Source organism: Solanum dulcamara, chromosome 6, assembly GCF_947179165.1.
Source record: "Solanum dulcamara chromosome 6, daSolDulc1.2, whole genome shotgun sequence".
NCBI lineage: Eukaryota > Viridiplantae > Streptophyta > Magnoliopsida > Solanales > Solanaceae > Solanum > Solanum dulcamara.
Genome location: NC_077242.1, coordinates 56,726,828 through 56,734,162, shown reverse-complemented (window position 1 = coordinate 56,734,162; position 7,335 = coordinate 56,726,828).

Genomic DNA, 7,335 nt, shown 5'->3' with positions numbered 1-7,335 from the left:
TACGGTATTATATCATTGTATACGACATCGTATATGGCATTATATCATCATATACAGTATTATAACATAAATAGCCCTCTTGGCAAATGATATTATCACCTCCGGTAATATAATACGAATAATAAAATATGAATGACCCTCTTGGCAATGATATTACCACCTCCGGTAATATAATATGAATAATAAAATATGAATGACCCTCTTGGCAATGATATTACCACCTCCGATAATATAATACGAATAATAAAATATGAATGACCCTCTTGGCAATGTTATTACCACCTCCGGTAATATAATACGGATAATAAGATATGAATGACCCTCTTGGCAATGATATTACCACCTCCGATAATATAATATAAATAATAAAATATGAATGACCCTCTTGACAATGATATTACCACCTCAAGTAATATAATATGAATAATAAAATATGAATGACCCTCTTGGCAATGACATTACCACCTCCGATAATATAATACGAATAATAAAATATGAATGACCCTCTTGGCAATGTTATTACCACCTCCGGTAATATAATACGGATAATAAGATATGAATGACCCTCTTGGCAATGATATTACCACCTCCGATAATATAATATGAATAAAATAATATCATTGTATATGGGATTAGATCATCGTATACAACATTATATCATTGTATATTGCATTATATCATTGTATGTGGCATTATATGTGCCCATTAGACATCTTTGAGGATGGAGAATATAATTTAACGTTATTATGAACGCTTGCATTGAAAGTAGCTTCTTTGCGTTTTCTTGCACTCAAAAGAAAACAAGTAATAGATACATTGTCGTTTAACTAACGACTGAGCAAAAATCTTTAGGGAAAATTCTTGAAAATATGTACAAAGTGCCTGATCACTTTGACATTAGTGTGTGAATATCATGCTCATTTCCGAACACTCTATATTTATTGTGGCTCATGGCTTGCTGGAGATTTGAACGAGGCATTGTTGTTCATTTTTTGAACGTCTCCTTTTCGTCTGATGAATCTTGGTGACAAAATTATCACTTTAAAAACTCTTTGTTCTTTTAACTTCTCTGTACTTGCTGAAAAGAGGGATATGGTGATCTTTTATAATCTGCATCCACAGAAAAATTATTAGTTTTGAATGAATTGATCTGTGTTGAATTCTCCATTTATTTTCTCCTTGTCTTGCTATCTTTGATCGTTTGCTCTGATTCCCCACTTCTCGGTAGATATAAGACTAAAATATATTCATGCAAAATGTTTGATGTATTAAAAGCTTTAAGAAAGATGAGTTTTTTGAAAAGCAATTTGGAAAGGGTCACTGCCAGATGTCATGTCACGCATAACTTAAATGAATGTCCTTGATCCGAAGCTTTGAGCAGGCTTGATATCTTGTTCACAAATTTTCTTGGAAATTCTGACATAGCTAGAAAGTTTTGACTCTGAACTCTGATGGTGCTAGAGATTATTGAGGTAACATTGACCTTCCAATAATGTCGGGGATCATTTGAGGCCAACGTTAAACTTTGAAGTTGAGTAAAACCTTCTGATGATATTAGATAAAAATTTTGAGGTTATCCTCAAAAATTTCTATCCCAGTTAGATGTCTTGGTAAATATCAAACTAACAATAAGAGAATTGTAGAATTTTTGAGATCCTATCAAAAATTTTGTCCCAGCTACTTTTGATGTACTTCAGTCTTATTTTCTTTTGTAAAAAAATCTTCCTTGAAATTTTTGAGTCCCTCTCAAAAAATTTGTCCCAGTTTCTATTATAAATAGATAACTTACGGGAGATATGACCGAACCGTTATGGCGCCTACGTATCCCGTTGAGGCAGGAATCAGGTCAAACGTAGTTCCCCCGAGGGAGATAAATGAGAATGGGAGATTTTAATAGAAAAATGACTGAGGCCGACATAGGCCACTTACGTATCTCATTCTTGAGAATTCAGGTCAGACGTAGTTCATTTCAAAATGGGAGGGTTAATTTAAAACAACAAACATAGAAACGATTACAAGCAAATGACGCAATTACAAGGAAAGATACAAAAGAAAATTCTAAATCTTCAAATAAAGTATCTCTTGACAACATTTGAGTTGATCGACTACTTGTAAGAGACAAATCAGTGTGTAACCGTGGTATATCATCACATGAACATATCGATGTATTGTCAAAGAAAATTGATGCATCTTCTGAGTCTTTGTCAAATGGACCTGAATTCTGGTTTCTTTGACACATTTGTCATCTGCCAGATTAACGATTTCAGTCTTATTACATTCTTCGAGCTCATCATTCACTTCATTTTGCTCATTCAGCTTGTGACATGACATGATATTGATAGGTTTTAAATTATTTTTACTGAAATAAATAAATAAAGACCGTTAGATAATGCAAGAAAAGTATTTAAAATGAATTTTCGCAATAAAGAGGTCTTTCATTTGAAATAAAGAAATAAAACTTTGGCCATGGTCATGGACCAATTTGCTTTTTTCAAAACATTACGAGGGGAATTAAAGCATAACAACGCAAAAGTGACATAAAGGGTGGGTATCCAGACTACCCCCGACTTTTCAAAAATAACACAAATTTGTCTTTATCTATCAAGATGAGCGAGGAACCAAGAGCGGATTGTTGGTCCGATTAGGCACTTGCTTTTTTGGCTTGGCATCTCATATGCCTGACATCTCGATCATCACAGCATCACTGACTCTATCTCCCAGACCAACATTATTGGTAGACTTTTGCACCGAAAATGACTGATGTATATGAGGAAAAGGCTTTTCAAGATTGTCAGGTTTGACTGGGACTATCGGCTTATCTGTATTCCAATCTTTTACAACTTCAATCATGTTAATAGTCACTCCTCCATGATTAGGCAGGGGGTTATTATTGACATTAGGACCGGCAGTTTGGAGAGTGACAACCTTTTGATCTATCAGGTCTTGAATTTTATGCTTCAAGTTGATGCAGTCCTCGGTGATATGCCCAGCACCTTCTGAATGATAAGCACAATAAAGATCTGGTCTGTAAAGTTTGGAATTGACATTGATGTTCTCTGGGTCAATTGTTTGTATCATGCCAGCCATTTTTAATCTCTCAAAAAGCTGTGTTCGGGTCGCAATCAAAGGAGTAAAGACTCGAGAGGATTTATTCTCAAGGTTTGGGCGAGGAAAGTTGTAATTATTTTGTGGAGGTGGAGGTACTTGACGGTAGTTCAGACGATTTTGGCGGAAAGGTGTGGGAGTTCAGAAATTTGGGCATTGTGGGATTTGGTAACCACGAGGAGCATTTTGATAGTGCGGATATAGGTAATTAGGAGGCGGAATTTGATAACTCGGTTGGACGTAAAAAATTGGGTTGGGATTTTGTGGATGAAGATGGAGCGGAGGTCTTCCTTCGCCTGGAACCGACGTATTGGTGGCAATAGCCAAGTTTGACAAATCTCAAATCTTATGTATCTCAACTCTCATCTCGGCGATCTGTCGCGCTAACTGTGCAATCAACTCATTCTGTTTATCAACGGCAGAGCCTGTCACAATAATATCAGTCAAATCATTGTCCTCATTATTTCTAGTCATTTTTCTTTTTCCTATTATAGGATTTTGATCGGGGAAGGAGTCTTTAGGCATTTTAAATCTCGTGAGGTATGGATGCTCGTCTAGATTATCAACACAGATCAATTCTAAATACTTGTACAAAAAATAACTCAAAAGGCAAACATGTCAGTCTACATTCATAACAGATAATGCAAAAATATCATATCGAAAAAGATAAACACATAAGAGTTGCTTTGTTTGAAGACAAGATAACCCACGAGTATTGAAAAATAATGAAATAGACAGGAATTTGCCTATTGAATTTAGGATTTAGTGTATCAAGAAATATGACTTGCATTGAATCGAGATCTTCTTATCTCTTTCACGGTTGTATCTATTGATGTTGATATCTCTTTGTAAAATATGAAGGGAGAAAGCAAGCTTTTAAAGATAGAGGTCAAACCTTGAAAGGCCGCCTACGTATCTCACGAAGGAGATGTTAGGCCCTATGTAGTTTGACTAGCTCCGAAAAATCAACCATTTTTTAGAGAAGAGAGTAAGATATAGGACCTTGAAGTGAAATTTGAATTTTGTGGTGAAACCAAAAGACTCTGCGGGCATCTTATCGCATTTTGATAGTGACTTGATATTTTTGCTTTGGGGGATTTAGAAAGAGTGGGTTAGACTATCTTCAACTAAAGCAACACATTCATTCAAACAGTTATGGCATATAACAAATAAATAATTATTGCGTGTCCTAAACAGATATGTGACCCTTTTGTGCCAAGGGTAGGCCTAACGATTTGAAGGATGCATAACACCATTTGAAATATTCCATTGCCCCAAAACTTATATTTATACAAATATTATGAATAAACTGAAATGGCATACATAATGGGGAAAGAGGGATACAAATAATAAATTCCACGCAGGGATACATTCCTAGCTAAGCGTTCGTGAAAATATCTTTCATTTTTGACTTCAAAACATCTCCAAACATCAACCCTTTTTGGATAGAATAGCAATTTGTGAAGATTCCTTTTTGACTAAGCTAATAAAATAAACTTCTAACCTCGAGGGACAATGTTTGTCAAATGGCGTATACAACTTTCAAATTTAAACACATAAGTATATGATCGTCCATTTAAGCCGAGGGCTATTTTGGACTCAAGGTGGTCTTTCTAATGGGCCCAATACGCCTTGGGTATTGGGTCATCTTAGGCAAATGCGCTAAATTAGAATTTGGTTTCGCTCTACGCTAGGTGGACTAGAGTGGGCTTTGAAAAGAGACCGGATACCCGAGTCGGACAAACTATGGGCTTAATATAATAAACGGCGTTGGACGATCACGAACCAACCACCCGTTTATTACTTCAAGAAAGTAATGGTTATTTTTTGAAGGAACGGCCGCATGTGACTACGTAACCGTCCTTAATCCTAATGCAAACTATTTTTCATTTGGCGGAATTATGCTATGCATGCAATGACAGTTCAATACTCATAATTTAAAACATATAAAGCACAAATAAAGAAAGTAAATTATAATTTAAACATTTAAGGCACAAATAAAGAAAATAAATTATTAATTATTATATTCCGAATAGTTAGTCAAATAGATTAGTCAAATATAATGGTTAGAACCTAATTATTCCCCAGCGGAGTCGCCATTTCTGTTATGTCGAAAAATGGACAAGGTTTTAAAATTAATTTCATCTTTTCAGGGAAAATCAATTTTATTAAAACAGGAGTCGCCACTTAATTTTTTAAAGAAATTAAGAAAACTTAATTTAAAAGACCCTAACAGATTTAAGTCTTAAAAATTAGAGAAAAAGGTACGAGGTTCATATTACTATTTTAAGAAGGTCTTAGCACTTAAAATAGCCGCTAACATGCGGTTGTCCGATGATTTGAAATTATTTGACTAACTTTGAGAAAGTGTGTTTTAACAATAATCAAAGTATTAAACAACTTTGACAAAAATAAATAAATATAAATTTTAAAATATTTAGGAAGATTTATAAGAGAAATAGACTTGGTATAAAAATGATTTAATGAAGGAGGGATAATTTAAATAAATCACTTAAATGAGATAAAAACGATCATAAATATTATACCTAATATAATGTTAGCTATTACATAAATGAGAACATATTCAAATCATATAAACAAGTTTAATATGTAATAGTAATAATAGTAGTATTAGTAGTAGTAGTAGTAATAATAATAATAACAATAACAATAATAACGATAATGAAAATAAAATAATAATGACAACAATAACAATAATAACAAAAATAATGATAATAACAATAGCAAATAAAAAATTGTTGCTACTACTACCAATAATAACAATGACGAAAATAATAATAATAATAATAATAACAGTAAATAAAAATACTAATGATAAAGAAACTAATATTAATAATAATAATAATAACAACAACAACACTACAGTAAATAAACATACCAATAATAATGAAAATACTAATAACAATACTAACAGTAAAATAAGAAATACAACTTCAACTACTAATAAAATATGTATACTAATAATACTAATATTAATAACGGTAATAGAATATGTATACTAATAATAATAATATTAATAACGGTAATAAAATATGTATACTAATAATAACAGTAAATAAATATATACTATTAATAATGGTAATAATAAAAATGAAATAATAATAATAATAATAATAATAATAATAATAACAACAACAACAACAACAACAACAACAACAACAACAACAATAATAATAATAATAATAATAATAATAATAATAATAATAATAATAATAATAAACATACTACTAGTTCTATTAATAATATTAATAACGAAAATAATAATAATAATAAATATAATAATAACCGTAAATAAAATATACTAATAATAATGGTAATAATAACAACGAAAAATAATAATAATAATAATAATAATAATAATAATAATAATAAACATACTACTACATCTATTAATAATATTAATAATGAAAATAATAATAATAAATATAATAATAACAGCAATAAAATATACTACTAATAATGATAATAATAATAATGAAAATACTAATAATAACAATAAATAAATATACTACTACTACTACTACTACTACTACTACTAATAATAATAATAATAATAATAATAAAATGGTAAAAAAATAAATAAAAAAATAACAACAATAATGATAAAAACAGTAGCAACAATAATAACGACAATAACATTATTAATAATAATAATAAACAAAATGCTGAAAATATAAGCAAGCAGAATTGGGTCCGAGCGAGATCATCTTGTTTTGTTTATTATTCGAGAGGTCTAAGATATCGGTTCCATGTGAGGGGATGATGACTATATTGAGTCTCAAATCAAGACTTTATTTTTGCTCCCAAAGTGTTCATGCAAACAAGAAAAGAATGACGAAATTAGCAAGATAATATTTTAGGACAACATTTTTATCATAATGACAACGGAAAATAAAAGAAAAATGGAATAAACATTACCTGTTGTTGGGCAGTGAACGATGGTATTTTGGTCACAAATCTACCCTCGTTTTTCAAGTAAAATCAAGTTCAAATTGAGAGAAAAATTCAAAAAGAAAAAAATCTTTTGCAAGAAAAGTATTCAAAATCAAAGGGTAAAAATCTATTTTTGAGTATTCTGTCCGCATTTTTCTCTCCTCCTGTCCGTATCCATGTAAGCCCCCCCCTTTTCCTTCTGTCCAATCCCTCTATTTATAGGGAGATGGAGATTAAATAAAAATAAAAATAAAAACGAATGATTAAAATAATGCG